Genomic DNA, 20,545 nt, shown 5'->3' with positions numbered 1-20,545 from the left:
ATTCAATATCTACAACGGGCACAGTAAAGACGTTTACAGTAAGTCTTTCTACGACAGACCAACGGACCACGAGTGCCCCTGTCGGTCAACCAATCACGCACCCCGGTATCGCGTGTCATCTTACCTGCGGTACGTGTCTGTACCGCTTACTTTGAATGGCTGCATCTGTACGAGCAACTTTGTCCTGGCTTGCATGAAAGTTGGAAAATGTCAAAAAGAAAAAGATGGTGGCTTTTTCATATTCGTTCTTTTATTTTTAGTTCGTTGGCTCTTCTGTCCACTGTCCTCCTGCCTGGCTCTTGACCTGTGACTGTCTGAACGCACACAGTAAAATTTCATGTGGGGGATTTGTCCTGAGCCTCTGTGAAAGACCCACCCACCCCTATAAATAACTGCTCTAGAAACACATGAATGCAAAACTAAACCACAGCTTAAAGAGGAGCTTGTCATGACCGCCAGGCAGTTAAGACCAACTCATAAGCGATCTAATCAGCACCAGCAGTGGGTGATTATTAACAAACGCCGCCGCACGAGTTAACCCACCTGCACACACTCCACCGTGCGGTACGCAGTGCTATTTTTACCATCTTTACCTGCTTCCCGCTGCTCGGTATTGAGTCTACTCCTTGAGAGCTCTACCTGGCGTTTTTCCATTACCTCGTTTATTCTGGATATTGGACTCCCCTTCTGCCTTTTCGACTTTGGACCTCGCCTCTCACCTCGGACTGTTTGCCACCAGTGTTCTCCCTGGATTACGACTTACCTTACGCCTCTTGACCACGAAACAAAGCAAAGCAGAGCAAAACAAAACGAACAAACGAAAACCCTCACGTCCCGCACTTGCATATAACGCCGTTACGTGCCCAAGCGGTATTGTATGTCATCCTAGCACTGCACCCCGGGGCGTACGGTATATGGGAACGAGCACACGCCATGAATCGTCTCGAATCACTCCCTACAGCTGTAAGGCGCTTTGAAGCGTGCACCCCCAACATTCTTCTTTGCGCATCTGTGAAAGGTAAACTCTTGAGCAAACTCTGAACCAGCTCTAAGGAAACTAATCCGATTAGACGTTACTTTGACTCATCCTTTAAGGGACCCTTGTTAATTGGAGAAATCAATGATTTCGAATGAATTCTGTATGCGTTAAAAGACAGCTATACACAGAAAACATGCAGGACACTGCTCATGATGTTTCCCGAGCCGAAACACAGTGCGTTTTTCCAAGCCATTTGACAAAGCCCGCCCACTGAAAACTGCAGCAGATCGTGTAAAGGCGTTCAACTTTGTAACTACTGCACGCACAGGAAGCAGAATAAATTCCTCTTTTCAAACTGTCAAAGGTATGCTGCAGGACATCGCACAATCTCTTTTGAACGGGGACAAACGATTTCTTATGGGGCGCAGTAAGTACAGACGTTTATAAAGCTCCACTCATGCCGACGATGCAGCATGAAGAAGCGCAACCTAACGTTTGACAGACAAAAGCCGGGGGCCGCTACGAGCAATATGAAATCAAACTGACAGCACACGGCGTTTCGCGCTGACTCAAAAGTGATCTCGACAGATGCTGTTCTCTGCATAACGCTGAAAGAGCTAAAGAGCGTTTCTGTTGAAACGTAACAAGCTCGTTTCTTTCTATCATGATGTCACCATGACAAAATCTGTCTTTAAACACCTTGCTCAGTCTCTGACGAGACTGTCAAAAATTGCTTTCGCCGATTGTATTGCAAACCGGCGGAAGGGGGGTATTGGGAAAAGTTTTCAACTAGTAATAATCGCGCCTCGGCTAAACCTCACAGGCTACGATACTGCCACTGCGCAAAGCTGACGGTTGCCAGGAAACCGCGGGGATCCTACGGAAATCGTTATCAATCGTCTCATGGCATGTCGTTGCTGTAACGCTTCATATTTGTCGTCTTCTTCTTCTAGCTTGAGGTTTTGAAGAATTTCATGACAGACAAGGGCAACGTCGGAAACAAAGGCCGTTGTGAGAAAACCGTTGCTTATTTTCAGCAGCAGGAATACAACCCTTTAAATACAAGATGACAGAACAATGACAAAGGGCATGCCGGGAGGAACTCATGCACTACAGAGGAAAGGGGGCGGGCACGTACAGTTCACATTCAAGCCACAAGTACTCTTCTCGGATGTTGCATAAACAAATCCTAACGTCCTGAAAGCATTGCAGCATGTTTGTGTCCCACTTCCCGTGGTTGCACGACGACTGACACGAACGGACAAACACAATCTGTGGCGTTTAGAGTGACATAGTCTTGCAGGCATCGTGCTGTCTCACTGCAATACTATACCGCTGGAGGAAACAGCCCGGGTTCGATGAGCCTTGGAATGTGACTTGGAAAGTGAAGCCTTTTGAAAGAGGTAAAACACTGCTCAAAGGAACTGAGGGAGAATCTTACAGGGGATTCTGAGCAGTGTCTAAATAAATAAATTCTTCAGCGTCCGCGGATGGCATTTTGCAGCTGGAAACAGATGTCGACGCTTTTTGAACAGAGCACCAAAAAAGCGTCTTTTTTGAAGGTACAGGTATTGAGCATTGGTGGTTCAGTGGAAGAATTCTTGCCTGCCAAGTAAGAGGCTCGGGTTCGATTCCTGGCCAATGCAGTGGCTTTTGCATGCTCACCACTATACCACCAACACACGCCCACAGGATCCCAGCAGGACACCACCAGAGAATGATCACGATTTCGGAAGCTGTCTCCGGGACGTTCTGATTCCACACATCCTGAATAAATCATGATATTGTTAGTTGCTGTAGCTAGACGTTCAAATGAGTTTCATGGCCAGATGGACTGTTTCCTCCAGCGGTATAGTATTGCAGTGAGACAGCACGATGCCTGCAAGACTATGTCACGCTAAACGCCACAGATTGTGTTTGTCCGAATTTGAACTTTCACAAAATCATGCTAGCAGACAAATGCGCCTCAGAGGACTTAAGGCTGGCTTCAAGTTGGAATGATAAAGTCTCCCCGTCCGGTTAGGAAAAGGGAACTTTGTTAGACAGAAAGAAGGAAGTAACAATAACGGAGAATTGTGTGCAAGGATTTTAGAAGCTGCGCAGCCCTGCAGTTTCAATAGCCCTTTTATTCGTGTTAGATGCTGGAATTGCCTATTTTTGACGCTCTTACGAATGCGATGTCAACGAAAACAGAACAAAGCACAAAAAAACCCTCAAGCCCTGCAGTTGGATAGAATGCCGTTACACGTCCAAGCCGTATTTGACTTCATCCTACCATTGCAACACGGGGCGTATATGGAAACGAACACACGCTACGAATTGTCTCTAATCAGTCCCTACAGTTGTAAGGCGCCTGGAAGCATGCACCCCCATCATTAATCTTTGCGCATCTGTGCAAGGTAAACTCTGGAGCAGTCTTTGAAACGGCTCAAAGGAAACACGTGATTGATTCCATGTGCATCTGGTGTTCATTTCTTATTTACATTTAATTCAAGGGAAAGGCTTGGGTCAGTTTCAGACGGCCTCCAACAGCGAGATTCAAGCGCCCCACCTTCAGCCCAATCTGCGCCACCAGAACGCCAACGGCTCCTCTGCTCTCCGGGGTGCGGTTGTGACCCCGTAACCGAAAGTGTTGGTGGCAGACAAATGGAGACTAACAGGTGACGTCCTAGGACATGACTACATTGTGACACTCGGTGGGGATGGTGACCATTGCTTGGAAAAGAGTGCGAGGCCCCTTTAGAAAAACATTTTGTTAACAGGCATTCTGCCTCAGCCTAAACACCTATAGCTTGAAAAGCGCATGCTATTAGACAGGCACCTCTGCAAGACCTTAAGAGTCTCTTAAACTAGTGATAGTAAGGTGTTCCCAATGGGCGATGTTCGGCTTTCAAATCATCTCTCCTTGGAAGCGCCGAGATGCAGCTGTTTAAGGCTTAGAAGCAGCTGACTGTTTCACTACCTAGCTGATCACTGTCAGTCAGGGAGCTCAGAGGTGAAAAGCCTGTCTGAGAGACAATTCGCCGTCGATCAGTTCAATATGTTCCGTACCAGCTCGGCGCACCTGAGATCATCTTGGTAGCCGTGTAGCTCAGATGAGCGAGAGCGTGTGTGTGTGTACCACCGTGATTGGATGCCGGTCCTTCTCAGGTCACAGTAAACCTTCTGCTGCCTAACTTCCCTTATTTTTGGGGATCCCTTTGAAAAAGCAAAGGAAAAAAAAACTGGCTCTTCATCAGCGTGATCAACCTCACCCAGTGTGGCGCAGTGGCCTAATGGCTAAGGCACTGGCACTCTAAGCCAGGGATTGTGGGTTCGAGTCCCATCTGGGTTGCTCCTGTCCCCTTTTGAGAGTACAAATGTCCTTGCAATTTGCGAAGCTGCAACCCCACCTTACTCAGTGAGCGTCTCTGCTTTTCTCTCACATACAGTTGGGAGAAAAACTTTTGTAAACAGCCCTTCGGAATGATGTGGATTTCTGCATGAATGGCTCCTAACATGTGATCTTATCTTTATCTTAGTCATAATAATCAATAAAGAGAGTCTGATTTAACAAACAACACACGCCCAACATTTGACATTGCTGTTTTAACAAATGTTTTAAACAATCAAGGTCATTGATGGAAAAAGTACGTGAACCCTTATATTAAGGAGCTAGTGGAACCTCCTTTATTGACAAAAACCTCAACCCCCACTTTCTGTAGCGGCTGGTCAGACCTGAGCAGCGGTTAGGAGGTATTTTGGCCTATTCCTCTATGCAAAACTTTCAGTTCATGTATATTTTTGGGATGTCTTGCGCTGAACGGCCTGCTTCAGATCATGCCACAGCACTTCAATGGGATTGGGGTCAGGACTCTTACTTGGCCATCCCAAAATACGGAATTTCTTCTGTTTCAGCCACTCTGTTGTTGATGTACTCCTTTGTTTTTGTCATGCTGCATGACCCAGCGTCTTTCGAGTTTTAGATCACAGGCAGACACCCTGAAATTCTGCTGTAGAATTTCCTGATACATCTTGGAATTCATCGGTCCCTCGATGATTGCAAGCCCTACAGCCTCCGCCATGCTTCCCAGGTGGGATGAGGTTTTGGAGTTGGTATGCAGTGTTTTGTTATCTCCAAACATAACGCTGTGCACATTTACCAACAAGTTCAACTTTTGTCACGTCTGTCCACAGAACATTGTTCCAGGAGTTGCTGTGGAACATCCATGTGGTCTTTAGCAAACTTGAGAGGGGCAGTGGTGGTTTTTTTGTTGGGGAGATCAGTGGTTTCCTCCGTGGTGACCTCGGATGATCACCACTCCTGTTCAGATTTCTTCTTATGGTGGACTCATGAACACAGACGTAAGACAAAGTCAACCACCTGTTCGCTAGATCCCATCCCCACTCAGCTAGTCAAAGATTCCCTCGAAGGACTGGCAGGACCTATAATTAGTATGATGAATGCATCGCTTGCGTCAGGCGTTGTACCTGATCAATTTAAGGTAGCAGTTGTTAGACCGCTCCTTAAGAAGTCAAATTTGGATCCACAAGTTCTTAACAACTACAGGCCTGTCTCAAAGGTCCCATTTCAATCTAAAAGTCTTGAGAGAATAGTTGTTGCCCAACGTCAATCGTATCTGGATTCAAATAATATAATTGAGAAATTTCAGTCTGGTTTCTGAAACTGCATTAACGAGAGTCGTAAATGATATTCTCTTAGCTACTGATGCAGGGAATGCAACAGTGCTTGTGCTTCTAGATCTTAGAGCTGCCTTTGACACGGTTGACCTCTCTGTTTTGTTACACAGGCTTGAGTTTGAGGTTGGCTTATCTGGAACCGTCCTTCAGTGGTTTACTTCACATTTTACTCATCGTTTTCATTATGTTCAAATATCTAATAATTGTACTGCTTCATCAACGTCACCAGTTCAATTTGGGGTACCAGACGGATCAGTGCCGGGACCAATATTGCTCTCTCTCTCTACATGCTGCTGCTAGGTAGGATAATACGAAAAAATAATATGAACTTCCATTCATATGCTGATGACACTCAAATAAACATTTTGTTTACACCAAACGACAACTCTTCTATTATCACTTTAGTTAAATGCATTAATGAAGGAAAGACTTGGATGTGTGAAAACTTTTTGTTACTCAACTCTGAGAAAACTGAGGATCTGTTGATCGGAGGCAACAATACTGATAGGACTACTATAACTTCAGCACTTAACTCAGAGGATTTAAACATTTGCCTCAAAGAGACAGCACGTAACCTAGGCGGCATATTAGACACAAGGCTCTTAACAACTTGCATTGTTAAGTGCCTTGGGACAACCTTGTTGTGAAAGGCGCTATATAGAAATACATTGATTTGAACTGAATTGACAATGTAAAATGTTGTGTGTTGTTTGTTAAACAAGACTGTCTTTATTTATTATTATGCGTCAGATGAAGATCAGATCACATTTTAAGAGCCATTCATTTAGAAATCCAGATCATTCGTGTTTTAAAAGTCGCGGGAAAAGCGAAACGGGTGCTTTTCCTTTGTTGCGCAGACACACGACGACACCGTAGGCGGCAGGACTTGAAGCTTCGCGGGGAGACCCCGACGGCTTTCTAATCCATCGCCCTAACCACTCGGCCACGGCTGCAGCACGCGCTGCCTTCTTGATACAGTCTAACATAGAGTGCCGGGCGGCGGCGGAACCCTTTTTCAAAGTCGCTTTCGGTTTAACAACAACAAAAAAAAATTTCACAAAATGCATGCTAGCAGACAAATGCGCCTCGGAGAACTTAAGGCTGGCTTCAAGTTGGAATGATAGTCTCCCCGTCCGGTCAGGAAAAGGGAACTTTGTTAGACAGAAAGAAGGAAGTAACAATAACGGAGAATTGTGTGCAAGGATTTTAGAAGCTGCGCAGCCCTGCAGTTTCAATAGCCCTTTTATTCGTGTTAGATGCTGGAATTGCCTTTTTTTGACGCTCTTACGAATGCGATGTCAACGAAAACAGAACAAAGCACAAAAAACCCTCAAGTCCTGCAGTTGGATAGTTGGATAGAATGCCGTTACGCCTCCAAGCCGTATTTTCAAGACGTGATTCCCTGAGTCAAAAAAATTTGTAAGTTCTTTGGATGATCTGTGGACCGATCTTTCACGATGAAGAATTCCTTAAGAAGAATAGATCTCGGCCCACCATCCCAATGCCTCCATCTCAAAACAGCAACCTCCCACTGCCCTTAGTCTGCAAGGCAGTCCTTTCAAGTGCGATGATGACGCCGGGACCTTCGTTGCCTATTGTACGAGCTGAACTTTTGTGCTCATCAATTCAACGCTCTTTCCATCAACTCATCTTGTCTTTTGACGTTTCGTGTTTTGTGCTCCTTTGACTATCGGCATATCGGGTGACTGCAAACACTGAAGTTCTTGCTTACGGAGTGTGGAACAGTGTTTTCAAGTGATCGCTGTTCTGTCATGTTGACGCCGAGTGAATCTTTCTTTGGCAACATGGGCAGGCTGACAGCAAAAGTAATGGCAAATTTCTTGACTTATTTCTGAATGTGAATGTTCTTTAGAAAAGGGATGCGGCGTTGCTTCTCCCCCGTGTAAAGGTCACGCATTCCAGACGTGGTTATGAGCGAACAGTTGCCGCAAGTGTTTGAAAAGAGCAAGAGAGGAAGCAGCCCTGCCCCGTGTGAGGATCAAACTCAGGACCTTCAGATGAAGAGACTGACACGCTACCAACTACGCCAACGAGGCCAGCTGCAGTGCACAGCCGGAAAGTTTGCCTCATATGGATTTCAGTCGCCCGTTCCCTAATCTTTAGACGCCCTCTGCTGGATGTTGCATTTGCCTTTTGATCTCACCGATACTTTTTTGGTCTGTTTCTGTTGCGAGTCCGTTTTTCAGATCTCACCTAGCACAAGTCTCTCTGGCTGAAGTGGCCTCTCTGCTTCAGCATCGTGCCCTCACTCAGCCATTAAAAACGTCACTCGGACTTCTGACATGCTGACATGAAATGTCAAGAGAGAGTGGCGGAGACGCTTAAGGCAGAGAGAAGATGAAGAGGGGGCGTGGCTGCGAAATGATTGACAGCTGCATGACGCTCTCCATGCAAGGTGTGACCACAGGCTAAAGGACACCTTTCGGCACATCAAGCTCTAAGCACACACCTGGAGGACGTGGGAAACGATCCCGCTACCTCTCGCATGCAAAGCGAGCGCTGTACCATGCAAGCTAACCCCCCTTGCTGGGGCTCATGCCTCAGTGTCGCCTAGTGCCGCTTGTTCCCCTCTTACCGGGTGCAGTTCACTGCCCTTCGTCTGCAAGGCAGTCGTGTAATTGCGGCTTTCTTGACTTATTGATGAAGGTCTGACTGGACGAGCGAATGACGCCTCTCCCCCATCCTCAAGCTCGCTGACAGGATAAAATAGAAAGTGCTGCTGTGGCTCATTGGTTTAGGGGTATGATTCTCGCTTAGGGTGTGGGAGGTCCCGGGTTCAACTCCCGGCTGAGCCCTTGTGTGCTCTTTCTGTCCTCGTCCACAAGACTGGGAACTGATATCCACATCACCTTGCAGCATCTGCTTATGGCAAACAATGGAATGTGACTAATGACTGAACGAGCCTGGTGAATACTCATCACGTGGCACAATGAGAGCGTGCAGTCAGCTGTCCAAGGCAGCAACCTCATTGCTCGTTCAAAAGAACACGTACTGAAAACTCATCACCACTATGTCGTAAATGAGCACCGCGATCGCTTGTTGTCATGCGTCCTTACTTGGGAAATGCAGAAGCAAAAACTGCCCTCTCTCAGCCACCGAAACGTGTGCGGCTCGCCTTGCACTCTCTGCGCCTCGCATATTTATGGAGCTGTCTGCTCTTCTTTCTGTTGAAGTACGCAAGTTACGGGGCGTACTGCAGACTATGATGTGCTCAATGACAGCTTTCAAGATTTGAAAACTATGAGCTTGATGGCTCAAGTCGAACGAATGTGGTTGTTACGCAATTGATGATCAAACGCACATATTCTAACGATTCGTGAGAGTATGTTCTAAAGGTCCTTGGCTCGATCCCGGGTTTCGGCATTTTGTTTCATCGCTCCCTTTGTTCCTCTCTCCAGCGCCCCCTGCCTAAAATGACGCGTCCCTTTCTCAGCCCGAAACGCAAGCGATACACCAGCAACAAACCCTACAGGTTTCCGTAGTGTAGTGGTTATCACGTTTGCCTAACATGTGAAAGGTCCCAGGTTCGAGACCGGGTGCAAACAGCCTCTTCTTGCACGCTCCTGCACTTCACAGAGGTCTTGAACCACCAGTCATTTGTTCCCAATGTATTTCCGGTGCCTTCATGCACTCTTGTACCAAACGCACGTTTTTTCTGTACCTGGAGCCGATCATTTGCAATTGGGCTGTCCCGACAGACCAAGACGAGCTCTGTCGGCTCAAAAGCAGCGCAACACCTGCGAGAACAACAGAAAGATTAGTACCCAGCGGGGGCCTCTTAGTGAGCCCAAGATCTAATCAAGAATCGACTCCAGCAACAGGGCTGGGCGCATTGTTCCATACTCCGACCACTCTTGGTGTAAACAGGTCCCTCCTGGTCTCTGCATGAAATGCACTTTCCTGCGTTTGCTATGGTGTAACTGGCTTCCCCTGCATGGGCGAATGTGAAGAAGATCCTTAGTAAGTCATTGAAGAAACCCCGAGAAGAGGTCGGAGTGGCCTCTGTCGTTCATCAACGATCCAGTCAGGCAGTACTCCTCTGTAAAGCGCCGTTCGTTCACATCGATTGGCTTTTTTTTGCCTTCATTCATGCAAGTAGTAAAAGCAAACACCCCTATTCTGCCGTGACCCAGATTTGAACCAGGGTTGTTGCGGCCACAACGCAAAGTACTGACCACTATACGATCACGTCGAGTTACCGATACACACGTGGCAGGGCGGAAAAGGCTGTGCTCTCTTCGTGTGACATAAACGGAAAAGTCCTGACGTTGCATTTCAACTGAGTCCCAGTATACATCGACCCTTCGACACTCTGAGTGACAACTCTCTTGCGTGTTTTCTCATATTTATGTAGTTTGCTTGCATGATGCCGGGAACAGCAGGGTTGTTCGCTGCCATATGGTCTAGTGGTTAGGATTCCTGGTTTTCACCCAGGCGGCCCTGGTTCGACTCCTGGTATGGGAACGTGTCAGTTTTGCCTCCTGCTTTCCAAAAGATCAGCACCGTGTACGAAGGAGCCGCATTAAAACTACTCGAACGTGCAAAACGTGCGAGAAGAGGGGGCGCTTGTTTCCAGCCGAAACTTCTCGCGTGTGAGACCAGCTGACCATCGCTGCAGGAGGTGGGAGGGTTACTCTGGTAGACAGGGCTAACCTTCGGCAATAGGATTTATACTCTCCAAGATGATATTTGCACTTTCTGGAGAGGCGATTTTCTCCACGTCAGTAGCCCGATTTCGTCGATTGCGTGGAGAGGGCTGTAGAATGTGACGCCGCCTTTCCTGCTCCGTCCATGAGAGGCGTGCTGGTCTCTGGAGAGAGAGCACGGTCCATCAGCGCACTCCAATAAAGGCACTGGAAGCAGCTGAATCGCATTGGCGAAGCTCAGCACTGGGCCGCTGGGCATGTCTTACCACAGTTTCCGTAGTGTAGTGGTTATCACGTTCGCCTCACACGCGAAAGGTCCCCAGTTCGAAACCGGGCGAAAAACAAACAGATTTCTTTTGTCGCCACGCACAAAAGGGGATTGGGGATTCGCCTAGCGCTGTGATCGAACAGACCCACTCACCTCTTAGTGTGGCAGGATCTGCACAGTGCATGTCGCAGCGCATCCTGCTTTCACTTCAATGCGCGTCCTGATGTACCCCTTGCTCCCGCGTGACAGGTGGGGACAGGTGACAGGTCCTATACTAACGAGGAAGACATCGCTCTCTCCGACCCCCCGGCATCGTGTCCTGACCCACCGTGCTGGAAGCCGACGCGTGCTGTGATTCCTTTACGGAGCAGAAATGACAACCGAGGAGCCGAGAGATCATTTCAGCATTTCGCGTCTGAACGGAAAACACAAACGACCAACTCAGAATGACTTGCCTTTGACGCTTTTCAAAGCGTTCTTTGTGCACGACGACTGCGCCGCCTAGCAGATACAAATGGGTTGTACAACTTTGAAGTAGCAAATGGAAGAGGGCTAAGCCCCCTCTCTTTTAGCCCAGGTTCGATCTGTCTCCCAGAATCACCAGGGCGCACACACACACACCCGTGCCGTTGAAGTGCTTTGCTTCATTTCTAAGGGCAACTCAACATTCACTCCTACCCCGAGTGCAGAAAAGACAGCGTCCGCAGCAACAACAGCTCAGGTCTCTGCACAGGAGCTAAGCTGCCCCCATCTCCTCTGCTCTGCGGCTCCTGCAGAGCGGAGTCCTGCCTGGAGCCGTGTTTGCAGGCGGCAGCTCCCCACGCTCTGTCTGTGCGTCGTGAAATTAATTAATAACGTTAATAAATTTATAAAGTTAATAAAGTTATAAATTTGAAATTAATAACGATATAATTATATTCATGTACCACAACACAAGAATAGTACACGCTGTACATTGTCTGTCGATAATGTTTCTGTAGTGCTTTAGTGGGTTAGGTTCCTGACTTCCATGTCACACGGTCTATGATTGAATCCCATGGAACTATGACTTTATTTTTTAACAAACATTTCTTTGAAAAAATGAAACGTTTCCCTTGGTCAGAGATTAAATAAAACCTCACTTTTTTAGGTTTTACTGTGCAGAGTGAGGTTTTACCTCACTTTTTTTGAGCAGAAGGTTTACTGTGACCTGAGAAGGGCCGGCATCCAATCACGGTGGTAAATACACACAAGCTCTCACTCATCTGAGCTACACGGCTACCAAGATGATCTCGGGTGCGCCGAGCTGGTACGGAACATATTGAACTGATCGACGGCGAATTGTCTCTCAGACAGGCTTTTCACCTCTAAGCTCCCTGACTGACAGTGATCAGCTAGGTAGTGAAACAGTCAGCTGCTTCTAAGCCTTAAACAGCTGCATCTCGGCGCTTCCACGGAGAGATGATTTGAAAGCCGAACATCACCCATTGGGAACACCTTACTATCACTAGTTTAAGAGACTCTTAAGGTCTTGCAGAGGTGCCTGTCTAATAGCATGCGCTTTGCAAGCTATAGGTGTTTAGGCTGAGGCAGAATGCCTGTTAACAAAATGTTTTTCTAAAGGTGTGTCCAAGTGGCTGCAAAAGGACAACACTCCTGGGGTGCTGTGGCTTAGTTGGTTAAAGTGCCTGTCTAGTAAACAGGAGATCCTGGGTTCGAATCCCAGCGGTGCCTTCCTTGTTCTGTCTTCTTGAACAGTACTGGTCATTATGGACAACCGCCTACAGCTAGACTTAATTAAATGCAAGTATTCATTTCCTGTCTTTAACGCGACTTGTTTTTCTTAAAATGGATGCAACTTGCAAAACATGAAATACAAACCTTGCTAATCAGCGCTAGCGGCTGGCAAAAAAAAAAATAAGTCAGCAATGTTTTTTTCTTTAACCTTAACCCTACTAATGGAGAAGAGTTAAACGACCGAGTCTATGCAGCTTAAACGGTGCGCACGTCGGGTTCTTAGCTGGTAAATCACGCTCACCCCAGTCCTTAATCTTTTAAAGAGGATACAAAATTGAACCTAATCGCCACATCACATACATCCTGTTCAATGATAAAAAGGTAACATCTATCCTCGCTCCAGACTAAATCTCACGTTGAGGGCATATTTTTTTTCACTTTACCATGAGCCGGGCTCGGCTGCACAGAGGAGAGAGCAGAGCAATGAGGTCACGGGGACAGGGGAGTCACACGCTGGCGGTTTGAATACGCGGAAGATCACTGAGGGATCCACAGTATATGGACCCTCCGTGCGCCATCAGTCCGCACTCCGGACTCTGAATCCTGCCATCCGAGTTAAGATCTCGGCGGAACCTGAGGCACAGTTCCTTCTTAAAACGTAATCTGGTGAGCATTTCTAGAATCGTACTTGTATAGATGCAGCCTTTAATGTGTTGCTAGGTTAAAATTGATGACTTCTTGTATTTCAGTAGGCAACTGCCCTCTTGATTTCGGATTTAATTTCTTTATTACAGGGGCGCTTTTATGATGACAGAGTCATGTTCAGGTACTTTGCTTGATGGAGGAAGCTCATTTCGGACTCTGTGATCTGCTCACCTGGAAAGGTCTGCTGTACTACTACAAGAGAGAAGTAGAGTCTGGAAGAAGGGACAATTTTATGATGCTTTGGAAGGTAATGTTTTTTTTTTCTTTGAAATCGAAATGAATCAGAATAGCAGTGCAAAAGACAAACTCTTGGTTTGGTTTAAAGAGATATGGTTTTAAAACAGACAACATGTAGAAAACAGGTGTTTCTCACTTTTGGAAAAGAATGGACCGGGGGTAATATTTTACTAGTTGCAGGGCTGAGCTCACTGGGTTACAGTCCTGCAGTGTCACACCAGGTCCAGTGGTGCAATGGATAACGCGTCTGATTACGAATCAGGAGATTGTAGGTTCGACTCCTGTCTGGCTCAGGTCATTTTTAAACGCACCGGGCTGCTCCCTAAGTAGTCTGTGCTACTTACTGCATTGTAATTGCACCCAGTAAGAGATTTCCTTCATGTAAATGAACTGCACCTGACAGCTTTAGAAAAACACCTGGGCTCAGTACGGTGCTGAGAACTCAGCGTTGCTGTTCTAATTAGCACGCACTGCATCGGCTATGAACCCGAACTTTTCAATTATTCCGACCAGTAAGTCAACACGTAGTCCACATGAAAGGAAGAAATATTCTCTTGTCTGTCTCTTGTTTTTATAGAACTGAATGTCCCTGACAATGTACTGTTAGTTTTAATTGAAGAACGGCATTTGTTTTCAAATATACCAGACAAGTTTACGTAACTGCTCGTGCGACACTCAGTTGTAATTAGTCAAGAAATAAAGTCAAACAACAGCTGCGGGTTTGATTCTGAACGTACAGATGCAGCCATTCAAAATGGGTGAGGTATTTCGCGGCATACCGCGACACGCCCACCGGGGTATCACGCGGTTCACGTGTGTCACGTGACTAACTATCCGGCGTCGCCTTGTAAAACCGCCAGGGGGAGCTTAACCTCTCATGTACAGCATTTGAGCCTTTAATTTTGAACTGTGTATTACAGCATGTTAATCATCAGTCATTAAAATGTTGGTATATTTTATGAAAGCAAGATTGCTCAGTTGGACAAAACCAACTGAGCTGTGCATCACACAGCTGCCAGCGCACCTCACCGTACCAGGCCACCACTGCGTCATATAGCTGCAAGCGCACCTCACCGTGCCAGGCCACCACTGCATCATACAGCTGCCAGGGCACCTCACCGTGCCAGGCCACCACTGCGTCACAACACACAGCTGCCAGTGCACCTCTACATACCCGACCACCACTGCATCACACAGCTGCCAGCGCACCTCACCGTGCCAGGCCACCACTGTGTCACAACACACAGCTGCCAGTGCACCTCTACATACCCGACCACCACTGCATCACACAGCTGCCAGCGCACCTCACCGTGCCAGGCCACCACTGCGTCACAACACACAGCTGCCAGTGCACCTCTACATACCCGACCACCACTGCATCACACAGCTGCCAGCGCACCTCACCGTGCCAGGCCACCACTGTGTCACAACACACAGCTGCCAGTGCACCTCTACATACCCGACCACCACTGCATCACACAGCTGCCAGCGCACCTCACCGTGCCAGGCCACCACTGCGTCACAACACACAGCTGCCAGTGCACCTCTACATACCCGACCACCACTGCATCACACAGCTGCCAGCGCACCTCACCGTGCCAGGCCACCACTGCGTCACAACACACAGCTGCCAGTGCACCTCTACATACCCGACCACCACTGCATCACACAGCTCCAGCGCACCTCACCGTGCCAGGCCACCACTGCGTCACAACACACAGCTGCCAGTGCACCTCTACATACCCGACCACCACTGCATCACACAGCTCCAGCGCACCTCACCGTGCCAGGCCACCACTGCGTCACAACACACAGCTGCCAGTGCACCTCTACATACCCGACCACCACTGCATCACACAGCTCCAGCGCACCTCACCGTGCCAGGCCACCACTGCGTCACAACACACAGCTGCCAGTGCACCTCTACATACCCGACCACCACTGCATCACACAGCTCCAGCGCACCTCACCGTGCCAGGCCACCACTGCGTCACAACACACAGCTGCCAGTGCACCTCTACATACCCGACCACCACTGCATCACACAGCTGCCAGCGCACCTCACCGTGCCAGGCCACCACTGCGTCACAACACACAGCTGCCAGTGCACCTCTACATACCCGACCACCACTGCATCACACAGCTGCCAGCGCACCTCACCGTGCCAGGCCACCACTGCGTCACAACACACAGCTGCCAGTGCACCTCTACATACCCGACCACCACTGCATCACACAGCTGCCAGGGCACCTCACCGTGTCAGGCCACCACTGCGTCACACATATTTCAGCGCCATATATTTCATGGATATTATGGAATATAATGGATGGATATCTTAGTTATCTTTCAAGTTCACAGGTTTGCATGCATAATTTAATTTTGAAAGCCACTGAGACATCAGGTACTACTGTTGTATTTATGAAAAAGAAACAAAACAAAAAACATACTAACAACTGTGCCATCCTACTCCTTAGTTAATACATTTTATTATTCATAAACAGTTAACATTGTTAGCAAAATATTTTGAATTATATTTAACCCTATTTTATCTTTAGTTTTGTATTTAACTTATTATATGATAGTCAGACTTAATGTATATTTGAACAATGAAAATATATTTTTACAAGATTTTACATTCACTTTAATGCACTTAAAATTAATATGGTTAATAATAGTAAACTGTAACATGCTGTAACAAGATCGGTTAAACTGCGAAGAAAATGCTTTCAGAGAAAATGTTTCAGGTGTGAAGAACATAGATGTCCAATGCAATTTCAACCAAACCTGTTCCCACACACCCTGCCCCCACTACCATTAGAATAAACACAAACATTTTAGCGTTTCATTCTGAGCAGAAGACCCTCACACCTGAAGAGTGCTGGCTGTGACGAATTAAACCGGTTTTACAGGTTTCAATCACAGACCATGTGACATGGGACTCAGTAAACTAACACACAGCGCCACTGGATTTGATAATACCTAACCAAAATCCGCAATATGGAAACAGAACCTGTGTAATTGTTGATAGATGATGTACTCGTAACATTTTTTCAAGACGAACTACAACATTTAAAAAATGACTTGTATGTACTTGATATCTCTAATCAATCCACGGGTCCCAGCACAAAACGAAACTAAAACGCATACCGTTTCGCGCTTCTTATTAGTTGCTCAAAAGTAATTTGACCGTATGAAATGCATAATATAAACCTAGAAACATATACGTGAGCAGTACTTAAGCACTGTAGTATCGGTGTTAAGACATACCTCTCAAATACTGTAAATCAAGTTAAAAATATCTCAAGACCGATTCTGGTCGTTATGAAACCATGTTTCGTGTATGTTTTCTTTTTCATCTTGAAATAACTCATTTCTAAATACCTTTTTCACTGTTAACATCTTGCAGCAACTTTGTGACAAAATATACACTCTGACAGTTCATCCTGCTACCAACATTAAATAAAACAAATCTTAAGATTTCTATATTTATGTCTTTATTTAGTGGTTTCATTAGTGACAAAGGCTAAACTTTCTTGGAAAAATGTATTTTATTTGTTGCGGAAAAAACTGACTTGCTTTAACAAAATATGTTTACAAATCCTTTCACCTGGCATTTTCGTAGTTAGAAATTATGGAACGCTCTGTTAAAAGCAAGGGAGTTTTTATGTCCGTTGCAGTTCTTTTGCAACATGAATATAATTATATCGTTATTAATTTCTTGAGATACGTGATTCCATATTATATTCCCTTTTAATCAAATTCTAAAAGTATGCTTGTTGACTCCGGTATCACGTTAGTTAAAGACTTCGAAGCTTACAATGGTTAGGGAGAAATGGAATACTGGTGTGTATTTTTTTCTTTAAAGTACCAAGACCAGCTATATACTGTATGTTTACGTTCCAAAATTAATATCGTTTATGGCCTTCACACGCGTTACAGTATGCTCCTATTCTTTTTATGCTCAGGTACTAAGATTTCCCTTCAGTGGCAAAATTCAATATCTACAACGGGCACAGTAAAGACGTTTACAGTAAGTCTTTCTACGACAGACCAATGGACCACGAGTGCCCCTGTCGGTCAACCAATCACGCACCGCCTACCGGTCAAAGGCCTTTTCTAGGTCTACACTTAAAATGCACAGAGGGAGGGAGCGATCCTCTGAGTACAGACAGACATCCCTCAACAAGGCCAGGTTGTCGCTCATCAGGCGTCCTGCTATCCCACAAGTCTGTTCTTTCCCTACCAGTGAGGCCACTACATTTTGTAGGCGCAGGAAAAGGGCTTTGGAGAGGATCTTAGTGTCCACGCCTAACAGGCTGAGGGGTCTCCAGTTCTTTATGTTATTCTTTGCTCCTTTCTTAAACAAGAGAGAGATAGTGCCTTCTCTTAAGGAGTCAGGCAGCAATTCTGTCTTATAGCTTTCCACGAATAGGAGCAGTAGCGGATCCTGAAGCAGATCCCAAAAGGTGCAATAAAATTCTTTAGGGAGCCCGTCAGCACCCGGAGTTTTCCCCTGCTGTAAGCTCTCCATAGCCTGTCTCAGCTCTTCTACTGTCAAATCCCTCTCAAGTACTTCCCTATCTTCTTCACTCAAAACGTTTTCTAGCTTTGAGGTAAAAAAATGAATTTCTTCATCCTTTACCTCTGTAGAGCTGTACAGTCTTGAGTAGAAGGCCTCGGTGCAGGAGAGAATAGCACTCGGCTCTGTTCTCTCTCGTCCCTCCTCATCAACTACACTTTCCATGACAGACTTGGAGCCTACCACTTTCCTGAAAAAGAAGCGAGTACACTTCTCATTTTCTTCCAAGAACTGCACTCTGCTTCTTAACAGCACTCCTCGACTACTTTCTTCGGCTATGCTCCGGATGTCCTTTTTTAAAAGGGCGATATCCTCGAGCACATCGAAGCCACTGTGCAGCATCGTGTAGAGACGCTGCAGCTGCCTCTGTTTCCTGACTAGCACTCCTCTCCGTCTGGCAGCAGCCTTCCTTCCCTCAGCCATGAAAAAGGCCTTTGTCCTCACCTTCACCTCCTCCCACCACTCTCCTACTGACCCGTACAGACACTGCAAGGACAGCCACTGTGATAGTTTCTCCTTGTAGCGGGATACTACCCCCTCGTTCTCTAGCAGCTTTGTGTTGAGTTTCCAGAGGCCTGGGCCAAAAACAGTCCCGCCCTGGAGTTCCACTCTACACCCTAAAGCCTGATGATCTGAGAAGAAGACAGGCTGAAGAGTGACCCCAACAACTTTCACTCTCTCTGAGACAAAGCAATAGTCAATTCTGGAGCTGCTATTCCTCCCTGACCATGTATATCCTGCTGTTGTGGGATATATACATCTATATGTGTCTGAGAGTTTAAAGTCTTTTCTGTCTCACCTGTTACCTTCTTCTTTTTCTTTTTCTTCTTACCAATTTCCTGCCAGCCATCCTCTGAATGAGCCTTCATCAGGGTGGCAGCAGTAAAAGCATTCACGGAGTCCATTTCAAGGAAGGGGGTAGAGGGAGGGGTGGAGGGGTTCCAGCTGTCCCCATCGCCATGCTCTCCTTCCTCCTCGCTCGGGGAGAAAACAGAGTCATTTTTCCTTTTCCTCAAGTCCAGCTCCTGGGAGCACTGAGGGGAAAGGGGTGCAGCCAATGCACCAGTCTCCTCTTCCCCCTCACCCACCAGCTGCTGCAGATCCTCCGTGATGGACTGGATGGAGGAGAGGAGGGCATCTGTAGCACTTGCAGAGTCTGAGAAAAGCAGCTCCGCTGAATCCTGGGTCTCCTCGCTGGACCCGCTCCACCGGGGGGCCCCACACTGGCCCTCGTTCTGAGGAGCAGGAATGGGGGAGGGGTCCTCGCTGTTCTCGGGGGTTTTCAAACCCTCGTGCTTGTCTGGTGCAGTCTGCGGTTGTGGGGGCGTAGTGGATTTCTCTTCCACCGGCCCCAGCGCCACAGCAGGACTGATCCTGGCTGGAGCCTGAGACTCTTTGTCCAACAAGGGTTCTTTGTTTGACTTGTTGTTTGCTTTGGCTTTTCGGGCCGGTTTGGCTGAAACAAGCACTGCCTCATCCTTTCTCATTTTGAGTTTATTGGCGTAGGCGTGAGGGCAGTTCTTAAAAACGTGTCCTTCCGAGCCACATAAATTGCACTTTGGCAGCATTGAACAGTCAGAGGCTAAATGTCCCTGTTTGCCACAGGTCTTGCAGCATTTCACAGTGCAGGACGATGCCAGGTGTCCCACAGCACCACAGCGCCGACACACCTTTGGTTGTCCCACATAAAAAACATAGCCATTGCAGGCGCCCAGCCGGATTGTAGAGGGCAGGTGCCTTAAGCCTCCATTTACATTGTCCGGTAGCAAGCAAACCTCGAATTTCCTTGCTCCTGTTTTTATACCGTCAACATCTCTAACCTCAGTTCCATGGTGGACGATGCAGTACTGGTTAAGCCAGGTGTGAATGTCCTCCGTCTTTGCCAGTTCCGAGAACACAACAACATGCACCGTTTTCCTCTCTCTCCGTGTCAGAGGCTGCAAGATGATCTTCTCAAGGGCAGGAACTTTCCCTCTTTTTGCCTCAAACACATCCACACATTGTTCAAACAGAGAATAGGTAGCAAAAACAACCTCAGATGCTTTCTGACCTGGGAGAGCGAAGATGAAATCCAAGTGCCGAGGTTCAAAGCCAAGTTCCTTCTGTAACACTTTTCTGCTGAACTGCATACGATCCAATTACTGCATACGCCAGTAATTCAAGATGGCGCCATGTTAGTGGCAGCCTGCTACAGCAGCTCCGTGTCTTTTTGTTGTCTTTTTGTTTCTTTCAGTTAGTAAATGCTAGTGTGTTAGTGTTTTTTCTTCATACCTTTGCCGGCAACTAGATTTGCGATCACAACATGATGGATACTAGGAAGCTGAGAAACTTTTTCTTGTTTTTTCTGATACTCGGACCTCTGTGGCTATCGAGTTGCAATGCCGATAGCCACAGAGGCATTGTCTACACGCGGGACCAGCTGATCGCGCTAGCGCGTCCGCCTCTACTCACTGGAGAGAAGCCATCGGTGCCGGAGGAGCTGAGGAGGAGAAGCCGAGGCTGTAGGGCTGGTGCGACGCGAAAGGCGAAGAGAAGGAGATTTAAACCCTACCTTCCTTCGATCATCATGGGAAATGTGCGGTCCTTAGCGAACAAGATGGACGAACTGGGAGCATTGGTGAGAAGCCAGAGGGAGTATCGTGAATGCAGTATCATGTGTTTCACCGAGACGTGGCTGCAGGAACTTATTCCGGACTCGAACGTTACCATCGGCG

The 20,545-nt window shown here is 47.1% G+C and overlaps 3 non-coding genes across 3 annotated transcripts; 2 read left to right on the top strand and 1 right to left on the bottom strand.

The window, feature by feature from the left end:
* Positions 1-1,687: 1,687 nt before the first annotated feature.
* On the bottom strand, positions 1,688-1,829 carry LOC138233376 (U4 spliceosomal RNA). The gene has a single exon (XR_011187488.1). It is a non-coding gene; the product is annotated as a U4 spliceosomal RNA (small nuclear RNA).
* Positions 1,830-10,072: 8,243 nt separating this feature from the next.
* Positions 10,073-10,144, top strand: trnae-uuc (transfer RNA glutamic acid (anticodon UUC)). Its single transcript has one exon. It is a non-coding gene; the product is annotated as a tRNA-Glu (tRNA).
* A 2,089-nt stretch (positions 10,145-12,233) lies between these two features.
* trnat-agu (transfer RNA threonine (anticodon AGU)) lies at positions 12,234-12,307 on the top strand. Its single transcript has one exon. It is a non-coding gene; the product is annotated as a tRNA-Thr (tRNA).
* Positions 12,308-20,545: the final 8,238 nt, after the last annotated feature.

Source organism: Lepisosteus oculatus, unplaced genomic scaffold (assembly GCF_040954835.1).
Source record: "Lepisosteus oculatus isolate fLepOcu1 unplaced genomic scaffold, fLepOcu1.hap2 HAP2_SCAFFOLD_67, whole genome shotgun sequence".
Lineage (NCBI taxonomy): Eukaryota > Metazoa > Chordata > Actinopteri > Semionotiformes > Lepisosteidae > Lepisosteus > Lepisosteus oculatus.
This window is presented reverse-complemented; position numbering and strand designations above follow the sequence as displayed.